We start from the raw sequence: 22,928 nt of genomic DNA on the forward strand, positions 1-22,928 counted from the left end.
TCCCCCGCATTCTCTTTGGGCTCAGCCGTGTGCCCAGTGACACTACCCAAACCCTCCTCCCTGGGTCACCAACAGTCCATACTCACTGTGCCATCATGTTTTACTAGAGGCAGAGCAGAGACAACCCTACACATACACAGCAGTGTCATCATGTGATATTATCAGCCCTAGTGGATGCCCTCTTGCAGGGTGGACCTAGATATCTGAGGTCATATCTGTGCTCACACACTACACAGTGTTTCTTGTTAGCCCCGGTGGGAACGGCGGTTACTTTCGGGCATGGAGAAGACAAAAGAGCCCTCACTGACTTGTCTACATTCTCAAGCCTGCTGCAGTGGGCCCAGTAAAGAGTTTATCCCAGGCAGATGACAAACACTCACCTTGAACATATTATGACACAGAGATAAAGTTGACTGTTTTACTGAGGCTGTTTTTAGCAAGAGAAACCACCCCTCTATTCTTAGGCTACATAAGTAACTGTTAAAGTAGCCAATCCCCTGTTATCGCACGATAACTTGAATCCAATCCAAAACTCTTGTTGATTCTCCATATTGCACTGGTTTGGTGTTTGAATACAAGTAGTTTTCAGGAAAGAAGAAAACACTGACAAACTGGGCACACAGAGAAGTATGTAAAAGCCACATTCTGGCCTGGGTCTCTGAGGGAGGGAGGGAACGAACCCAGGTGGCAGACTCACTGAGACAAAAGATAGCTCTAGCGGCCAGTTCTGCTTGGGCAGCAATCTCAGGAACAGGAAACCCTGCCCTGCCCGGGCCTGGCAACCAGCTCCAACAGAAACCCTACCCCCAGACTAGCCTGGAAACGGTGGGAGCCAGCTCCCATACAGTTCAATACCCTGAGCCAGAGAGGAAGCTGAAGTGCACACCAGCCAGCTTGAAGTCCACATACAGCAACGACATCATATTGGTGTAGGCTATGTGGGAAAGGGATGGGATACGTAGGCTGTGTTCAGTTCTCTGTGTCAACTCTTTGTCCATACAAAGCAATAATCTAAAGCGGTCGTAAACTATAGTATAGGCTACTAGTGGAGTATATTGTATTGGCAACTGGAGCTTTTCTTTACCTCTCTAGTAGCTTCTGGGTACGTTACCAGTATAGTTGATTCCTCTTTGGCAGAGGAGCCATAAAGTCTACCCTTTGTTTTAATCCCCAGTCCTTCAACATGCTTTACACACAACAATGCAAGCTCAGCCCAACACAATGTAGCTATACTTTAGATGCACAGAAGGAACACAAACAATTTCCTGGATTTACACTGCAATATAGAACGCAAACAAAATAAAAACGCAACATGCAACAATTTCAAAGATTTTACCGAGTTACAGTTCATAAGGAAATCAGTCAATTGAAATAAATAAATTAAGCCCTAATCTATGGATTTCACATTACAGCGAATACAGATATGCACCGGTTGGTCACAGATAGCTTTTAAAAAAAAAAGTGGGGGCGTGGATAATAAAACCAGTCAATATCTGGTGTGACCACCATTTGTCTCATGCAGCGTGACACATCTCCTTCGCATAGAGTTGATCTGGCTGTTGATTGTGGCCTGTGGAATGTTATCCCACTCCTCTTCAATCGCTGTGCGAAGTTGCTGAATATTGTTGGGAACTGGAATACACTGTAGAGCATCTAAAACATGCTTAAATGGGTGACATGTCTGGTGAGTATGCAGAGCATGGAAAAACTGGGACATTTTCAGCTTCCAGGAATTGTGTACAGATCCTTGCGACATGGGGCCGTACATTATCTTTGTGAAACATGAGGTGATGGTGGCGGATGAATGGCACAACAATGGGCCTCATGATCTCATCACAGTATCTCTGCATTCAAATTGCCATCGATAAAATGCAATTTGTTCGTTGCCTATAGCTTATGACTGCCCATAACCCCAGCGCAACCATGGGGCACTCTGTTCACAACATTGACATCAGCAAATCGCTGGCCCACACGACGGCATACACGCTGTCTGCCATCTGCCCAGTACAGATGAAACCGGGATTAATCCCTGAAGAGCACATTTCTCCAGCGTGCCAGTGGCCATCGAAGGTGAGCATTTGCCCACTGAAATCGGATATGACGCCAAACTGCAGTCAGGTCAAGACCCTGGTGAGGATTACAAGCAGGCAGATTAGCTTCCCTGAGACAGTTTCTGACAGTTTGTGCAGAAATTCTTTGGTTGTGTAAACCCACAGTTTCATCAGCTGTCAGGGTGGCTGGTCTCAGATGATCCCGCAGGTGAAGAAGCAGGATGTAGAGGTCCTGGGCTGGCGTGGTTACACTTGGTCTGCGGTTGTGAGGACAGTTGGACGTACTTCCAAATTCTCCAAAATGAGAAATGAACATTCAATTATCTGACAACAGCTCTGGTGGACATTCCAACAGTCAACATGCCAACTGCACACTCCCTTAAAACTTGACATCTGTGGCATTGTGTTTCATGACAAAACTGCACATTTTAGAGTGGTCTTTTATTGTCCCCAGCACAAGGTTTACCTGTGTAATGATCATGCTGTTTAATCAGCTTCTTGATATGCCACACCTGTCAGGTGGACGGATTATCTTGATATTTAAATGTACATTTTTACTTCTAATTACTACCACAAAGATGACTGCCGGTCCACCTACCATTGAATGTCAAGTTAAATTGTCATGTATATTCTATTATCTATATTTCCATAGGTTTCCTATGGAGGATTGACAGTATAATTTAAAAACAGATATACCATTCAATAAAACATTATTCGAAGTGTGGCACTCCAACCATCTTGAATGTTGACATTTTCTACAGTTATTAAACATGAGCATGTTGTCTCAGCTGATGGCGGGCACAACACAAAAACCTTAGATGATGTAAAATAGGCACTAATTGACGTTAAAAGGTTAAACAAATTACATACTTTTATTAAAAACATTTTTATGCAGAAAATTATACAATAGTTTGACAACCCTGTAAGCTTGTAAGCTTTTAAATGATATCAACTCTCAACCATTTATCTTTTCCAGTGATGAATATATGGATGTCTCATAATACAGTGGGGTATGTAAAATGGGTCAACATTGAGGACCTCGAATGTTCTGGCATTCAGGTCCAAAAGGTCACTTTCTGAGCACTTCTACAATGGGCAAATAGGTACGGATGGCTTCGTTCAAATCAAAAAGTGATAGAACTAAAATGGATTTACCCATAGCAGCGTGAATTAGGGGTGCTGGGGCCAATGATAAATAAAAATAATTTGGGCAAAATTAGACCAAAAAATATTTCCCACAAAATTATATTACTCCTGTCTAAACAGAAATAAATAACATCATTCAAATTACTACAATAGAGAGCATAATTTAGCCACAGAGGATCAATAGCTTCTCAAAAACTGGCTGTGGATTACGTTTTATAACAAGCACTTAAAGTCGGGAAGGCCGCAATTTGGGAGGTTCTCGCACTTAATATAGAACAGCTTGATGCATTGTGGCCATAGATACAGTTGGAGTCGGAAGTTAACATACACTTAGGTTGGAGTCATTAATAAAACTCGTTTTTCAACCACTCCACAAATTTCTTGTTGACAAAATTATAGTTTTGTTAAGTCGGTTAGGACATTACTTTGTGCATGACACAAGTAATTTTTCCAACAATTGTTTACAGACAGATTATTTCACTGTATCACAATTCCAGTGGGTCAGAAGTTTACATACACTAAGTTGGCTGTGCCTTTAAACAGCTTAGAACATAACAGAAAATGTCATGGCTTTAGAAGATTCTGATGGGCTAATTGACATAATATGAGTCAATTGGAGGTGTACCTGTGGATGTATTTCAAGGCCTACCTTCAAACTCAGTACCTCTTCGCTTGACATCATAGGAAAATCAAAAGAAATCAGCCAAGACGTCAGAAAAAAAATCTGGGTCATCCTTGGGAGCAATTTCCAAACGCCTGAAGGTACCACGTTATTCTGTACAAACAATAGTACGCAAGTATAAACACCATGGGACCACCATGGGACCACGCAGCCGTCATACCGCTCAGGAAGGAGACACGTTCTGTCTCCTAGAGATGAACGTACTTTGGTGCGAAAAGTGCAAATCAATCCCAGAACAACAACAGCAAAGGACCTTGTGAAGATGCTGGAGGAAACAGGTACAAAAGTATCTATATCCACAGTAAAACAAGTCCTATATCGACATAACCTAAAAGGCCGCTCAGCAAGGAAGAAGCCACTGCTCCAAAACCGCCATAAAAAAGCCAGACTACGGTTTGCAACTGCACATGGGGACAAAGATTGTACTTTTTGGAGAAATGCCCTATGGTCTGATGAAACAAACCTAGAACTGTTTGGCCATAATGACCATTGTTATGTTTGGAGGAAAAAGGTGGAGGCTTGCAAGCCGAAGAACACCATCCCAACCGTCAAGCACGGGGGTGGCAGCATCATGTTGTGGGGGTGCTTGCTGCAGGAGGGAGTGGTGCACTTCACAAAATAGATGGCATCATGAGGAAGGAAGATTATGTGGACACATTGAAGCAGCATCTCAAGACATCAGTCAGGAAGTTAAAGCTTGGTCGCAAATGGGTCTTCCAAATGGACAATGACCCCAAGCATACTTCCAAAGTTGTGGCAAAACGGCTTAAGGGCAACAAAGTAAAGGTATCGGAGTGGCCATCACAAAGCCCTGACCTCAATCCCATAGAAAATGTGTGGGCAGAACTGAAAAAGTGTGTGCGAGCAAGGTCTACAAACCTGACTCAGTTACAGCTCTGTCAGGAGGAATGGGCCAAAATTCACCCAACTTATTGTGGGAAGCTTGTGAAAGGCTACCCAAAACATTTGACCCAAGTTAAACAATTTAAAGGCAATGCTACCAAATACTAATTGAGTGTATGTAAACTTCTGACCCACTGGGAATGTGATGAAAGAAATAAAAGCTGAAATAAATCATGCCCTCTACTATTATTCTGACATTTCACATTCTTAAAATAAAAGTGGTGACCCTAACTGACCTAAGACAAGGCATTTTTACTAGAATTAAATGTCAGGAATTGTGAAAAACTGAGTTTAAATGTATTTGGCTAAGGTGTATGTAAACTTCCAACTTCAACTGTATAATTCATAGAAGGATTTTGGAACCTCTAACCCTGACACTGACTGTTAAACTCATGGGTACACTAGCAATGGCTGCCAGAAATGATTTGAATGGGAACTGCCATCTAGGGATTCTATTTTTATGGTTCATTGCAGCTGTCAGTTTGTCTTTCACAAATTTCTAAATACAATCGCAAGAAAAACATAGGCTACCATTTGGAAAGCAAATGCCTACTGCTGAAAAGAGAAGACTAATCAAAAACAAACATTTTCAGTACTGTTTTTCAAAGTACCTTATCTTGAGATATTGGCACAAGCACATCGGCCATCACCGGTGAGTAGCCTATGCTTCATCATCATCATTGGGTGAGTCACACGGAAATCAAACCGGCAGTGCGCGTGCGCCATCGTGCATACATTTATTTTATCCCCCTACGCCAAACGCGATCAAAGCATTAAACATTTATGGCAATTTCGCTAGTTAGCTTGCACTTGCTAGCTAATTTGTCCTATTTAGCTAGCTTGCTGTTGCTAACTAATTTGTCCTGGGATATAAACATTGAGTCGTTATCTTACCTAAAATGCACAAGGTCCTCTACTCCGACAATTAATCCACACATAAAACGGTCAACCGAATCATTTCTAGTCAGCTCTCCTCCTTCCAGGCTTTTTCCATCTTTGAACTTATATGGTGATTGGCATCTAAACTTTCATAGTATTACTACACCGACCGGCAACACAGTTCGTCTTTAAATCACCCACGTGGGTATAACCAATGAGGAGATGGCACGTGGGTACCTGCTTCTATAAACCAATGAGGAGATGGGAAGGCAGGACTTGCAGCGCGATCTGCGTCAGAAATAGGAATAACTTCTATTTTAGCCCTTAGCAACGCAGACGCTCGCGAGCAGTGTGGGTGCAATAATTGAATAACATAGATTCCTAAATGTATTTTGCAACGCGAGCGGTGTGGTCAGCCTGTCAGTGTCACTGGAATGTTTATTTTGTTGCCTATACTATATCTTCAGTGCCTTCAGAAAGTATTCACACCCCTTGACTTTTTCCACATTTTGCTGTGTTACAGATAGAATTCATAATGGATTAAACTGATGTTTTGTCATTGGCCTACACACAATACCCCATAATGTCAAAGAGGAATGTTTTTTAAATTTTGTACAAATTAAAAATGAAAAGCTGAAATGTCCTGAGTCAATAAGTATTCAACCCCTTTGTTATGGCAAGTCTAAATAAGTTCAGGAGTAAAAATGTGCTTAAGTCACATGTTGCATTATTTTTTAGTGACTGCCTCATCTCTGCACCCCACACACACACACACACACACACACAATTATCTGTAAGATCCCTCAGTCGAGCAGTGAATTTCAAACACAGGTTCAACAGCAAAGACCAGGGAGGTTTTCCAATGCCTCGCGAAGAAGGACACCCATTGGTAGATGGGTAAAAATAGAAAAAGCAGACATTTAATCTCCCTTTGAGCATGGTGAAGTTATTAATTGCACTTTAGATGGTGTATCAATACACCCAGTCATTACAAAGGGTACAGATGTCCTTCCTAAATCAGTTGTTGGAGAGGAAGGAAACCATTCAGGGATTTCACGATACAGATACAGAGTTTAATGGCTGTGATAGGAGAAAACTGAGGATGGATTAACAACGTTGTAGTTACTCCACAATACTAACCTAATTGACAGAGTGAAAAGAATGAAGCGTACAGAATACAAATATTCCAAAACATGCATCCTGTTTGCAACAAGGCACTAAAGTAATGAAGAAAGAAATGTGGCAAAGCAATTAACTTTTTGTCCTGATACAAAATGGTTGTTTGGGGCATATTCAATACAACACATTACTGAGTACCACTCCTCATATTTTCAAGCATAGTGGTTGCTGCATCATGTTACGGGTATGCTTGTAATTGTTTTGGACCGGAGAGTTTTCCCAGGATAAAAAAAGAAACGGAATATAGCTAAGCACAGGCAAAATCCTAGAGGGAAAATTTGCTTCACTAGACACTGCGAGATTAGTTTACCTTTCAGCAGGACAATAACTGAAAACACAATGCCAAATCTATACTGGAGTTGCTTACCAAGAAGACAGTGAATGTTCCTGGGTGGCCGAGTTACAGTTTTGACTTAAAAGTCTGCTTGAAAATCTATGGCAATACTTGAAAAGGGCTGTCTAATAATTATCAACATCCAATTTGACAAGGCTTGAATAAGTTAAAGAATCATTGGCAAATAGTATACAATCCAGGTGTGCAAAGCTCTTAGACTTACGCAAAAAGAAACATACACTACATGAACATAAGTATGTGGACACCTGCTTGTCGAACATCAATTCCAAAATCATGGGAAATTAAATTTGGAGTTGGTTCCCCTTTGCTGCTATAACAACCTCCACTCTGCTGGGAAGGCTTTTCACTAGATTTTGAAACATTGCTGTGGGGGACTTGCTTCCATTCAGCCACAAGAGCATTATTGAGGTCGGGCACTGTTGTTGGGCGATAAGCCTGGCTCACAGTCGGCGGTCCAATTCATCCCAAAGGTGTTTGATGGGGTTGAGGTCAGTGCTCGGTGCAGGCCAGTCAAGTTCTTCCACACAGATCTCAACAAACCATTTCTATTTGTGCACATGGGCATTGTCATGAGGAAACAGGAAAGGACCTTCCCAGCACAGAATCGTCTAGAATGTCTTTGTTTGCTGTAGCGTTAAGATTTCCCCTCTCTGAAACTAAGGGTTCTAGCCCAAACCATGAAAAACAGTCCCAGACCATTACTCCTCCACCAAACTTTAAAGTTGGCACTATGCATTCGGGCAGGTAGCGTTGCCCTGGCATCCGCCAAACACAAATTAGTCCATTGGACTGCCAATTGGTGTAGGGCGAATCATCACTCCAGAGAACACATTTCCACTGCTCCAGAGTCCAATGGCAGCGAGCTTTACACCACTCCAGCTGACGCTTGGCATTGCGCATGGTGATATAAGGCTTGTGTGCAGCTGCTGGTCTATTTCATGAAGCAAACAGTTAGTGTGCTTATGTTGCTTCCAGAGGCTGTTTGGAACTCGATATTGAGTGTTGCAACCAAGGACAGACGATTTTTATGCGCTACACGCTTTACAGAACGGGACCGCCGAGTGCTGAGCTTGTGTGGCCTACCACTTCGCGGCTGAGCCGTAGTTGCTCCTAGTTGTTCCACTTCACAAAAACAGCACTTACAGTTGACCGAGGCAGCTCTCGCAGAGACGAAATTTGACGAACTGACTTGTTGGAAAGGTGGTATCCTATGGCGGTGCCACGTTTAAAGTCACAGCTCTTCAGTAAGACCATTCTACTGCCCGTGTTTGTCTATGGAGATTGCATGGTTGTGTGCTCAAATTTATACACCCGTCAGCAACAGGTGTGGCTGAAATAGCCAAATCCACGAATTTGAAGGGGTGTCCGCCTACTTTTGTATATATAGTGTAGCTTTGATTGCTGCCAAAATGTTATTCGAATATGTATTGACTCGGGTGTGAATACTTATGCATACTTAACGAAAATATAAAACGCAACATGAAAAGTGTTGGTCCCATGTTTCATGAGCTATAATAAAATTATCCCAGAAATGTTCAATATGCACAAAAAAGCTTATTTTTCAGATGTTCCTTTCTAAGTGACCCCAAACTTTTGAACAGTAGTGTATGTAAATAAAGTATTTCAGTTTTTTATTGGTAATAAATTGGCAAAAACGTGTGTTTGCTTTGTCATTGTGTAAATTGAGGAATAAAATAATGTATTACATTTTAGAACAAGGCTGTAACGTAACAAAATGTGGGAAAATGGGTCTGAATACTTTCCAAATGCACTGTACCTCAAATAAAGTTTAACGGTGTACACCTGCCAAGTGGCCCAGTGTCACCTGGGTTAGGGGAGGGTTTGGCCGGCAGGTATGTCCTTGTCCAATCGCGGACTAGCGACTCCTGTGGCGGGCCGGGTGCAGTGCACGATGACACTGTTGCCAGGTGCAATTAAAATATAGACAACAAAAAAAATGAACAAACAAAAACTATATATCAAAAACGGTGTGCAGTTTTAGGAGACATGACACCAATACCTTCACATTTGTTTAACCAACTGCAACTAATTGCATGGTAACAGAATGACAGACTCCAAACAAAATCCATTGATTGCAAAGTTAAACAACATCATGGGTCCCTGATCTGTACTATACAGAAATTCATAATTATAATTCTCTTCATGGTTACATGTCCTGAATAGGTACACAAAAAGGTACAATATCCTCCTTTGCATGTTTTGGTGTTATTTTTCACATTATTTTTTACGATAGTCAACATCTGACGATGTCACACCCATTTCCAAAAACACCACACAGTGCACTTGTTACAAAGTGGAACTTAACTGTCGTTACAGGAGCTGTCCCGTGCTGAAAATTATTACAGAAAATAAGCTGAAGAGTTCGCTGTAGCTCAAATCTATTGTAATCTTTTTTTTGTTAACACAGTTTTCCCATCAAGAGAAGAAATGCTCTGTAGCCTATTATGTATTTTAGTGTTTGTATTTGTGTTACAAATGTGTTAATTGTTTTCTTGTTATTTTGTATGAAACGTTTGTCAGTTCTGCATTTCTTCAGTTTGCGTAAACTGTGAGCAAGAATGAATAAAGCCCATGTCAGTTGCTATTTAGAAAAGATCAAATTGACCTAAAAATAGGATATGATGATATTACTTTTTGTAATTGCTCAACAAGCCTAAAGGCAGGCAGGAATTGTACTTCAAGTAGGCCTTCAGATATTCTATAATTAAACATGAAGCAGCCTGGCCTAGGCTAAAAGTTAAGCGACATTGCCATAGACGAAATATGTAGACCTTTAGGTTATTGGTTAGGCTACAGTGAAATGCGTGAGCTTTCAGATGAGTAGCCTATAGGCCTAATAGATACAAATACTGCTCTGCTTGGAGAAGAGGGGGGAGGGGAGGAGCAGACACGGAAGAAAAAACGAGGAAATCAAGATAGCAGTGGCGGCTGTACAGAACTCATCCAAAGGACATTGACTTCTCAAACACTGCAGAAAGCTAACCCAATACGATGCCCTGTCCAACTTATTAATTCAGCAACTTACTTAGATAACTAGCAAGTTCAAATTAGGAGTCGCGCTAACGTAGAATTCAGAAAAAAACTGGTCAGTTAGCCTAATAATGCGTTCACGTCATGTCAGTTCACCTTCACCCAAACAGATGACCAAATGTAATCCAAAGTGTAGCATTTGACAACTTGAGTTTTCTAGCTAAGATTAGGGGTTCCTATGCTTAAATGTTGCTGATGCCACACCTAAATAGGTATTTTAAGTATCAGCTAACTGCATAATATATTATAGAAATGTGTCAGTCGATGATGTGGCATGCAACCATTGGTAGCCTAGTGGTGTTGGGCCAGTAACCCGAAAGTTCCCCGTTTTGAATCCCCGAGCCAACAAAGGTGAAAAAACTGTCGATGAGCAAGGCATTTAACCCCCATTTGCTCAAGGGGCACCGTACTTCTATGGCTGACCCTGTAAAACAACTTTCCACTTTTCTTTTTTTGCATCACCTCGCCTTGGTGAGGTGAAGCATCCACGAAGAGTTCTCCTGAGTGAAACATCACTGTTGCTTGCATAATTAGGCCTACAAATTCTGCCATGCATCGAAATCTCCATGTGGAGCCCTCTGTGCGGTGTGTGGTGAATTCACAAAGATCTTTCATTTTAGAGGCCCACCTCTTCAAATCAAATCACATTTTTTATTTGTCACATGCGCCAAATTTGATGTTATTTAACCTTTATTTAACTAGGCAAGTCAGTTAAGAACAAATTCTTATTTACAATGACGGCCTACCAAAAGGCCTCCTGCGGGGATCGTGGCTGGGATTAAAATATATATATAAAAAAAAAAATATATATATATATGACTAAACACACATCACGACAAGAGAGACAACACAACACTACATAAAGAGAGACCTAAGACAACAACATAGCATGTCAGCAACACATGACAACACAGCATGGTAGCAACAACATGACAACATGGTAGAAACGCAACATGGTAGCAGCACAAAACATGGTACAAACATTACTGGGCACAGACAACAGCACAACGGGCAACAAGGTAGAGACAACAATACATCACGCAACGCAGCCACAACTGTCAGTAAGAGAGAGTCCATGATTGAGCCTTTGAATGAAGAGATTGAGATATAACTGTCCAGTTTGAGTGTTTGTTGCAGCTCCATCCAGTCGCTAGTTGCAGGGAACTGAAAAGACCCAGGGATGTGTGTGCTTTGGAGACCTTTAACAGAGTGTGACTGGCAGAATGGGTGTTGTATATGTAGGATGAGGGCTGCAGTAGATATCTCAGAAAGGGGGAGTGAGGCCTAAGAGGGTTTTATAAATAAGCATCAACCAGTGGGTCTTGCGACAGGTATACAGAGATGACCAGTTTACAACAGGTGTACTGTAGACCTTATAGTGAAATGCTTACTTACAAGCCCTTAACCAACAATGCAGTTAAGAAAAATAAGTGTTAAGTAAAAAATAGTAAGTAAAAAATTAAAAACAAAAGGAACAAATAATTAAAGAGCAGCAGTAAAATAACAAGAGCAAGGTTATATACAGAGGGTACCGGTACAGAGTCAATGTGCAGGGACACCGATTAGTCGAGGTAATATGTACATATAGGTAGAGTTAAAGTGACTATGCATAGATAATAAACAGAGAGTAGCAGCAGTTTAAAAGGTGCTCCAACGAAGTATTGAGTAGTGTCTGAATACTTATGTAAATGTTATCTTTTTTTGTTGCTAAAGTTTTTAAAAACCTGTTTTTGCTTTGTCGTTAATGGGGTATTGTGGGTAGATTGAGGAGGTAAAAAAACGATTGAATGCATTTTAGAATAAGGCTGTAACGTAACAAAATGTGGAAAAAGTCAAGGGGTCTAAATACTTTCCGAATGCACTGTATATTTGCTCATGTTTGGTGGGTCTGGCATAGCCTGGAATCCAAACTGATTATCGCTCAGATTTTTACAGTAATAGTCAGTCTAATGTCACGTTCACATCATGTCAGTTCACCTTCAAACAATCAGATGACCAAATGTAATCCAAAGTGTAGCATTTGACAACTTGAGTCTTCTAGCTAAGATCGGGGTTCCTAGGCTCAAATGTTGCCAGACAGATCTTACAACACATAAATAGGTATTTTAAGTACCAACTAACTGCATAATGTTATAAAAATTTGCCAGTCGATGTGTGGCATGCAACCATTGATAGCCTAGTGGTGTTGGGCTAGTAACCCGAAACATCACGGTTTCGAATTCCCGAGCCGACAAAGGTGAAAAACCTGTCGATGAGCAAGGCATTTAACCCCCATTTGCTCAAGGGGCACCGTACTTCTATGGCTGACCCTGTAAAACAACATATTCCACTGTACTTATCCGGTGTATGTGACAACAACAACAAAAAATGTTTTTTTTTTTTGCATCACCTCGCCTTGGGTTTGTACTCCACCAAGCGTTCTCCTGAGTGAAACATCACTGTTGCTTGCATAATTAGGCCTACAAATTCCGCATTTCATCGAAATCTCCATGTGGAGCCCTCTGTGCAGTGTGTGGTGAATTCACAAAGAGGTTGTGGAGCCTCTACGGAGTAGTCTACTTCTAGTGGAGTGCAAATCCAGACTTAGCCCATCCATAGGTTTTTGGGAGGACGCTGATTAGCCAGTCCAAGCCAACCCAAGGGATATTAAGTTTGGATCAGATACCAAATGTGATCTTTGTGTGTCACTGATCTTTGTATGTGACCCCAAGCAGCAAGTGACCTATTTTAAGAAATTGACAAGCTTGTGCAGTAGCACAGTATACAACCACCCTCTGAGCAACCGGAGGATGGGTGTAGGCTATTTTGTGCTGCTTGGTTATCTTCAGTAGGTTTCACTGTTGCAAAATGTTGTTCAACAGGGCAACATTTTGTAGAGCGTTCAGATAAACATAATGTAGGAGAAAATGCATGTCTAGCAAGCAAACATGTATGCCTGACAGGTAAGATTTGTGCCAGCTGAGTTTTTTTAAATGACATGTCTATCTGCAAAGTTCACTATATTGCACCCTTCTGAATGCGACCCTGGAGTTCAGACAGCACCATTTCCATTTACCCAAACGACATGTTCATTAGGCAAATGTTACAAATAGACATGATTCCTTATTCACCCTGTCAGAGGGATGTGAGTTCTACATAACTATAACGTTACAGAACTGCGATGAACGTGCCCTGGTGTAATGTTTCTGGTATTGTGTTTCAGTAAAAACAGTATTACATCACTATTCAGCAAGGTTGGCTGTTTTACTAACTAAATAAATCCAGTTCGTGGTCTGACGTGGTAGTCTTTCTGAGAACAAGTTTGCTAGTTAGCTATCAAAATGCTTTGCAAGAAACTACCCAAAGTAGTGGCAACCAGTCCTCACCTCAGTGATGGAGAGGACAGCTCTTTAAATGTCATCCAGAAAAGTACACTAGATCGCTATCAACAACAAAAAATATTTGGAGTTCGTTATCAACCTTTCCCGAAATTACTTTCTGAACAACTAACTACAAGCAAGCCACCATATTCTTTATGACACTTATTCTAACGATTGGAGTTTTGAGCACTACAGAAACGAGACCAAATTTGACACGGCTCTTGACAACATACTTACGTTCTCTGTTATTTTGTTGGATGAGCACACGTAGCAAGACGACGTACCAAAAATGTGACGTAGCATAACCCATATGCGTTGAGAAACATTTATAATAACTAAAACCAACCTCGGTAAATAATAATAAATATGTATTTAAAATGTACCTGCATGCCCAAAAGCCCGTTGCTCTCTCTCTCATTTTGAATGCGTGCAACAGGCTACAAACTTTCAGGAAGGAAATTGACTGGTGTAACGCCAGCAGCATTAGCAATATCGTGGTGATCAGTTCCCGGTGACGTTCCGGCAAAACCTTCAAAATAAAAGTACGGACCTAAAAGAAAGAAAAAGTACAAACGGCGGTGAAATTAATTGTGAATTCTTAACGATTCATTAACGACATTTCGGCCATTATTATAAATTGTTGGTGAAATAATTGCTGGTGAAATAATTATTTTATTTACTATTGCATAATCAGTATCTAACTCAGAGGAGGCTGGTGGCTGAAATGGAATAAATGGAAACGATTCAAAAATATTGTCAAACAAATCCATATGTTTGATGTGTTTGATAACGTTCAATGTATTCCATTCCAGCCAATACAATGAACCCACCCTCCTATATTTACTACCACCAGCCTCCACTGAAAACTCAATAGAGAACGAAAATGATGTCTGTGTCAAACCCATGGAAAAATCCAGGGCCGGATAATCTGGGGCCATGGGCAAGATCATTTCAGATGTCTCCCCCTCTTCAAATCAAATCACATTTTTTTATTGTCACATGGGCCGAATTTTATTTAATTTTATTTAACTGTTATTTGACGAGGCAAGTCAGTTAAGAACAAATTCTTATTTACAATGACGGCCTACCAAAAGGCAAAAGGCCTCCTGTGGGGACGGGGGCTGAGATTAAAAATATACTTTTTAATAAAATATAGGACAAAACACACATCACGACAAGAAAGACAACACAACACTACATAAAGAGAGACCTAAGACAACAACATAGCATGGCAGCAACACATGACAACACAGCATGGTAGCATCTCAACATGACAACAACGTGGGAAAAACACAACATGGTAGCAGCACAAAACATGGTACAAACATTATTGGGCACAGACAACAGCACAAAGGGCAAGAAGGTAGAAACAACAATACACCACGCAAAACAGCCACAACTGTCAGTAAGATTGTCCATGATTGAGTCTTTGAATGAAGAGATTGAGATAAAACTGTCCAGTTTGAGTGTTTGTTGCAGCTCGTTCCAGTCGCTAGCTGCAGCGAACTGAAAAGAGGAGCGACCCAGGGATGTGTGTGCTTTGGGAACCTTTAACAGAGTGTGACTGGCAGAACGGGTGTTGTATGTGGAGGATGAGGGCTGCAGTAGATATCTCAGATAGGGGGGAGTGAGGCCTAAGAGGGTTTATAAATAAGCATCAACCAGTGGGTCTTGCGACAGGTATACAGAGATGACCAGTTTACAACAGGTGTACTGTAGACCTTAGAGTGAAATGCTTGCTTACTTACAAGCCCCTAACCAACAATGCAGTTTTAAGAAAAATAAGTGTTACGTAAAAAATAGATAAGTATAAAAAATTTAAAACAAAAGGAACAAATAATTAAAGAGCAGCAGTAAAATAACAATAGCGAGGTTTGTCATTAATGGGGTATTGTGTATAGATTGATGAGGGAAAAAACTATTTAATCCATTTTAGAATAAGGCTGTATGGAACAAAATGTGGAAAAAGTCAATGGGTCTAAATACTTTCCGAAGTAAAATAACAATAGCTAAACTATATACAGAGGGTACCGGTACAGAGTCAATGTACAGGTGCACCGGTTAGTCGAGGTAATTGAGGTAATATGTAAATGTAGGTAGAGTTAAAGTGACTATGCATTGATAATAAACAGAGTAGCAGCAGCCTATTAGAGGGGGGGCAATGCAAATAGTCTGGGTAGCCATTTGATTAGCTGTTCAAGATTCTTATGGCTTGGAGGTAGAAGCTGTTTAGAAGCCCTTTGGACCTAGACTTGGCGCTCGGTACCGCTTGCCATGCAGTAGCAGAGAGAACAGTCTATGACTAGGGTGGCTGGAGTCTTTGGCAATTTCTAGGGCCTTCCTCTGACACCGCCTGGTATAGAGGTCCTGGATGGCAGGAAGTTTGGCCCCAGTGATGTACTGGGCCATACGCACTACTCTCTGTAGTACCTTGTGGTCGGAGGCTAAGCAGTTGCCATACCAGGCAGTGATGCAACCAGTGAGGATGCTCACTATGGTGCAGCTGTCAAACTTTGGAAGATCTGAGGACCCATGTCCAATTTTTTCAGTCTCCTGAAGGGGAATAGGCTTTGTCGTGCCCTCTTCACGACTGTCTTTGGATCATGATAGTTTGTTGGGGATGTGGACACCAAGGAACTTGAAGCTCTCAACCTGCTCCACTACAGCCCAGTCGATGAGAATGGGGGCGTGCTCGGTCCTCTTTTTCCTGTAGTCCACAATCATCTCCTTTGTCTTGATCACGCTGAGGGAGAGGTTGTTGTCCTGGCACCACACGGCCAGGTCTCTGACCTCCTCCCTTATAGGCTGTCTCATCGTTGTCTGCGATCAGGCCTACCACTGTTGTGTCTTCGGCAAACTTAATGATGGTGTTGTAGTCATGCCTGGCCATGCAGTCATGAGTGAACAGGGAGTACAGGAGGGGACTGAGCACGCACCCCTGAGGGGCTCCCGTGTTGAAGACCAGCGTGGCGGATGTGTTGTCACCTACCCTTACCACCTGGGGGCGACCCGTCAGGAAGTTCAGGATCCAGTTGCAGAGGGAGGAGTTTAGTCCCAGGATCTTAGCGGCGGAGAGAACAATATGCAGTTTCAAAGCTAATTTCCTGCATTTCCACACATTTTGCCATGGGGCTGAGAGAAGATTTTGCAGCATTAAAGCCAATTTCCTGCAATTCTACACATTTTGCAATGGCCATGTTCACATGCTATCTGAGTCACTCAAACATTATGACTAAATCAATGGGTGCCCCCTGGAGTTCGGGCCCCTGGGCATGTGCCCTGCGTGCTCGGTCGGTAATCCAGCCATGGAAAGATTGCATGTACTCCTGTCATATTGGACTTCACTGCACAGAATGTCCTATACTGTAGGTAGGCTTAGTTGTTACTTGTCAACGAAAGCCGACTCCAAAACCTCTCTCCTGAAGTGGACAAGTCCACAGGTCTCATTCGAGTTGGAGCCAAACTCCGGAGGGCTGAGATTCTCGAACCAGAGGATGAGGATGGACAGTTGGCAATTGTTAGAGGATGGAAATAAAATATAGTGCCATATTTTGGGCGCTTTTGTCAAATTGCCCCTAACCTGACAGTCCCCCTCATCCTATCACCAACCACCATCCCCTGTCCAATCCTCTTCTATCAGAGGTGGGACTTTGGCTCCACCAACAGGTCAAATACTCGCACCTGTCCCCAATCAGTGTGGTTGACCAAATCCTTTGTTTGCATGTCACCTTTTATCTTTTTATTGTTGTTGTGAACAATTGTTTTTAATGGATCACAAGAGCAACACAATCATTAAAAAAAATAACAATTTCATTTTTGAACAAACACACCCTCCCACTCTACCCATCCCAAATATACCCCTGGCGGTCCCACCTCATCCTCTCATAATGTAAAAACCAAAAACATATTACTTTTTTTGTTTATTGTTAAAATTAAATTAAAATAGACAACACACTGCATACTTGAATACATGATACACAGAAAATACATTTGCCAATACAACACCATCAAGAAAACATTTTAAGTCACCTTTTTGTTTTTTGATGTGTTTACGTCAAAGTTGTTCTTATTTCTTGATTTATATTATCATTTGTACTGTTATTATTTGATCTATTTCCGTGGAGGCTGGTGGGACGAGCTATAGGAGGACGGGCTCATTGTATTGGCTGGAATGGAATTAATGGAACGTTAAACACATAAAATATATGGAAACTACATGTTTCAGCCATTACAATGAGCCCATCCTCCTATAGCTCCTCCCACCAGCCTCCTCTGATATATTTGTTTTCCTTATGCATTTGTTTTACTCATGCTTGAATCCACTGCCAAAGTTTCTTCCCTGTAGTATTCCTTTGTTTTATTGAGATTCCTGAGTGTACTTATTTGCATTTGTTTTACCTTACATGAAATTACCACCATGTATGCTCTTTTCTTGTTTCCTAGTTAACTATCCCATCCTTAAATCATCCTAACATTAGCAACAGACCGTTAAAATGCATCCATCTCTGTGTTTTAATGGACACACCACCATGATGGCTCCACCTCGAACCAGCAACATCAAGATACAGTCCTTTATTCAATCACTACTCTAACCAGTTTTTACACTACTGTTGCTGAGGTTAGTTTTGCTACGTTGCGTGAAGATTTGCACTGAATGAGTCGAATGTCACCTTTCTGCAAAACGGTGCACACCGTTCTTCAGAGTTCCTGTTCCTGACATGCAGATGCATGTCAAATCTTACAACGGCTGGATAGGTATTTAACATAGCAGCTAACCACATCATATGATATAACAATCTGATGCCTAGTCAATGATGTAGCACACAACTGTTGGTTGATGCAATGTAGTCGTGCTGCTGAACGTGGTGCTGCAGAAAATTCATGGCTATGGCATATCCGTAGGTCGACGATATGGGTATTATACCTTTTCAACAAAACCTCCTCTATCATCAACCTATGGTATCTGACGTCAATAAATACCCCTTTTTCTCCCAAATTGGTAGTTAGTCTTGTCCCATCACTGCAACTCCCATACGGACTCAGGAGAGACATGTGTTCTCCGGAACTAGACCCAGCCAAGCAGCACTGTTTCTTGACACACTGCTCACTTTACACGGAACCTAGCTGCATCAATGTGTCGGAGGAAACACCCTACAACTGGCAACCAGTCAGCTTACAAGATCCCGGCCAGCCACAAGAGCATGATGGGACAAGGACAACCCGGCAAGCCAAACCCACCCCTAACCCAGACGATGCTGGGACAATTGTGTGCATAGGTCTCCCAGTCATGGCCAGCTGTAACACAGCCTGGGATCGAACCCGGGTCTATAGTGACGCCTCAGCGGTCTATAGTGACCACTGCGCCAATCGGGAGGCCCTATAAATCAGATTTTTAAGATGAATAAAGACTTTCTAAAGTGCCAAATAATCAGCATTTTGACATGTCCCTCCAGCTTTTCCGACTTCTAGGTAGATTTTAAACCACTTAACCAAAAAATGGCCCCAAGCTTTCACTATAATTCTAAAGCCCTAGTTAGTTACTTTGTTGCTTTGACATTTCTGAAGATTATTTGTTTCACATGATTAGTGATTCATTTAGGTTTGTCGCTCATTTTAAAGTCAACCCTGTTTAGTGAACTGAACTCTCATTTTAATGTGGTGAAAAAAAACATAATTTTTTTTTTTCAAAAGAAACATTGAACATTAATAAGTAGTCAAATCATAGTGTGAAAGCAGGTGAGCTGGTTCTACTCTTTTTGACCATTTTCGTGTGTTTTGTGGTGGAAAACTGAGCAGGTCGGCCATAACATGTCAAACCTGATACCCATAGATAGATAGGCTAGACATGTTTTAACAATTCCAATTTTTTTTGTGAAGCTTGCATTCAAACAACCCATTATGTTGAAGAAGCGTCCATTCCACCTGTCAGAAGGGGAGTTATGGCTGATTTAAAATGAAAACTTCAACCCTGTTACTTTTAATTGACACTTACTATAGTAATTGTTCTTAATTTGAAACCTCTTGAGATGGGGAAGAAATGCTTTTTTATGAATTTGAACATGTGCTCTTTATGACAATGTTGTGACATCGGCTGATGTAAAAAGGGCTTAATAAATACATTTAATTGATTGATTGACAATGTTAAAATTAGGTAAAATAAAACGTTTTGACCAAATTACACTAACCAAAAGGAATCCTGTTGGTGAAATGACCCGTGTAGCCTATATATAATCATGTTTAATGAGAATGTAACATAAAATACTCCAATACTATGACGTTCGTATGCCATTTATTCGCAGGACTTTTATTTTGCATATCACAGAGATAAGGGCATGTTTGTAGGCAGCTGTTGGTTGGCTTTTCTGGCTTCACACAGATGAAACTCTACATGGAAAAAAGTTGGCCTCATTTCCGCTGTCAAATTGCCATGGTCGAGTGCATGTTTTCAGGTTTCACCAGTGCTTGACTTGGGCAGGAGGACACTGGAGCTGAGTACCGGCACCTAAAATGTTCTACTGCTTGAGCTCCTGTCCCTCTTACAGAATATTAGCTCAAAAGTATTGTGGCTCTCCTGCACCTTAATATAAACAGTGATGGCACACAAAATCAAATCCAATCAAATCAAATGTATTTATATAGCCCTTCGTACATCAGCTGATATCTCAAAGTGCTGTACAGAAACCCAGCCTAAAACCCCTAACAGCAAGCAATGCAGGTGTAGAAGCACGGTGGCTAGGAAAAACTCCCTAGAAAGGCCAAAACCTAGGAAGAAACCTAGAGAGGAACCAGGCTATGAGGGGTGGCCAGTCCTCTTCTGGCTGTGCTGGGTGGAGATTATAACAGAACATGGCCAAGATGTTCAAATGTTCATAAATGACCAGCATGGTCAAATAATAATAATCACAGTAGTTGTCGAGGGTGCAGCAAGTCAGCACCTCAGGAGTAAATGTCAGTTGGCTTTTCATAGCCGATCATTAAGAGTATCTCTACCGCTCCTGCGGTCTCTAGAGAGTTGAAAACAGCAGGTCAGGGACAGGTAGCACGTCCGGTGAACAGGTCAGGGTTCCATAGCCGCAGGCAGAACAGTTGAAACTGGAGCAGCAACACGGCCAGGTGGACTGGGGACAGCAAGGAGTCATCATGCCAGGTCGTCCTGAGGCATGGTCCTAGGGCTCAGGTCCTCCGAGAGAGAGAAAGAAAGAGAGAAAGAGAGAATTAGAGAGAGCATACTTAAATTCACACAGGGCACCGGATAAGACAGGAAGTACTCCAGATATAACAAACTGACCCTAGCCCCCCGACACATAAACTACTGCAGCATAAATACTGGAGGCTGAGACAGGAGGGGTCAGGAGACACTGTGGCCCCATCCGATGATACCCCCGGACAGGGCCAAACAGGAAGGATATAACCCCACCCACTTTGCCAAAGCACAGCCCCCACACCACTAGAGGGATATCTTCAACCACCAACTTACCATCCCGAGACAAGGCAGAGTATAGCCCACAAAGATTTCCGCCACGGCACAACCCAAGGGGGGGCACCAACCCAGACAGGAAGATAACGTCATTGACTCAACCCACTCAAGTGACGCACCCCTCCTAGGGACGGCATGAAAGAGCACCAGTAAGCCAGTGACTCAGCCCCTGTAATAGGGTTAGAGGCAGAGAATCTCAGTGGAGAGAGGGGAACCGGCCAGGCAGAGACAGCAAGGGCGGTTCGTTGCTCCAGAGCCTTCCGTTCACCTTCACACTCCTGGGCCAGACTACACTCAATCATATGACCTACTGAAGAGATGAGTCTTCAGTAAAGACTTAAAGGTTGAGACCGAGTCTGCGTCTCTCACATGGGTAGGCAGACCATTCCATAAAAATTGAGATCTATAGGAGAAAGCCCTGCCTCCAGCTGTTTGCTTAGAAATTCTAGGGACAATTAGGAGGCCTGCGTCTTGTGACCGTAGCGTACGTGTAGGTATGTACGGCAGGACCAACTCGGAAAGATAGGTAGGAGCAAGCCCATGTAATGCTTTGTAGGTTAGCAGTAAAACCTTGAAATCAGCCCTTGCCTTAACAGGAAGCCAGTGTAGGGAGGCTAGCACTGGAGTAATATGATCAAATTTTTTGGTTCTAGTCAGGATTCTAGCAGCCGTATTTAGCACTAACTGAAGTTTATTTAGTGCTTTATCCGGGTAGCCGGAAAGTAGAGCATTGCAGTAGTCTAATCTAGAAGTAACAAAAGCATGGATTAATTGAGTACCAGCACCCAGGGGCACAACTTTCACTGGGGACGTGGGGATTCTGAAATTGCCTTTTTGTCTGCCCCCCCAGTTTTATCATTGGAATGTGATACAAAACGAGTAGGGTGTTCTTTAGGACCATGCGGACGCCTCCGAGCGTCGGGTAGGCTGTTTGAAGTGTTTATCTGACTGGATTAAAAATATATATATATACAAAAAGAATGTCCCGCTCACTTCTAAAACCAAAGTTGTGCCAGCACTTATTTCAGACCAAGTCAAGCACTGGGTTTCACCCCCTAGAAGATTAGGCTAGCTTATGCATTTAATATAAATGTAATTATTTAAAGTAGCTCATAAAACAAGTTCATTTCGTATTGATATTTTGGGGAAACAGAACAAGTGAAATGTGCAAGAATAAAGTTACAAAAATTATTCAATGCTGTATGGTAAGTTATTTGAATTATTATTTAGACTATCATGTTAGACTTAAAGTTTAGTGTTAAAAAACAACACATTACATCCTTATAACACTAATAAATAAAAACACAAATTGTCTTGTTGTAGATTTGGCCATACAATTTATAATATTCACCCATTCCATACAGCTTTCATACCCCAATTTGAGAAGTCACCTAGACATTTCTTTGAAGCGACATCTGATGGAGTAAAATGTTTTGATTTCCTATTGTCCCCTCTGGACTCGTCGCCTGATGTTGATTCAAGCCGTGCATTTATGTTTCCTCACTCACGTTAATTTAAACTTGTTAGGGCTAAGGTCCTTTATTCTCAATTTCCGCCTGACTGATGTGCCCAAAGTAAACTGCCTGTTGCTCCAGCCCTGAAGCCAGGATATGCATATAATTGGTACAATTCGAAAGAAGACACTTTGAAGTTTGTAGAAATGTTAAAATAATGTAGGAGACTATAACACAATTTATATGATAGGAGAAAATCCAAAGAAAAACCAAACTGATTTTTTTTTTTTGAGAGCCCATGCTCTTACAATGGAAAGTAAAGGGACATTCTGAAATCTAGCTCTCAGGGTGCAATTCCTATGGCTTCCACTGTGTTTCAGCACTCAATATTC

At 41.7% G+C, this 22,928-nt stretch overlaps 1 protein-coding gene across 2 annotated transcripts in view; it reads right to left on the reverse strand.

The window, feature by feature from the left end:
• LOC120063028 (SH2B adapter protein 3-like) overlaps positions 1 to 14,072 on the reverse strand; it is a 68,092-nt gene extending 54,020 nt beyond the window's left edge. Inside the window, exon 1 of one of the 2 annotated variants that reach the window (XM_039013136.1) lies at positions 13,989 to 14,072. The gene's annotated coding sequence lies outside the window, so the exon portion shown is untranslated. The other variant, XM_039013137.1, reaches the window with a different exon arrangement.
• Between the last annotated feature and the right edge of the window lie 8,856 nt (positions 14,073 to 22,928).

This window comes from Salvelinus namaycush, chromosome 18, assembly GCF_016432855.1.
Source record: "Salvelinus namaycush isolate Seneca chromosome 18, SaNama_1.0, whole genome shotgun sequence".
NCBI classification, from domain to species: domain Eukaryota; kingdom Metazoa; phylum Chordata; class Actinopteri; order Salmoniformes; family Salmonidae; genus Salvelinus; species Salvelinus namaycush.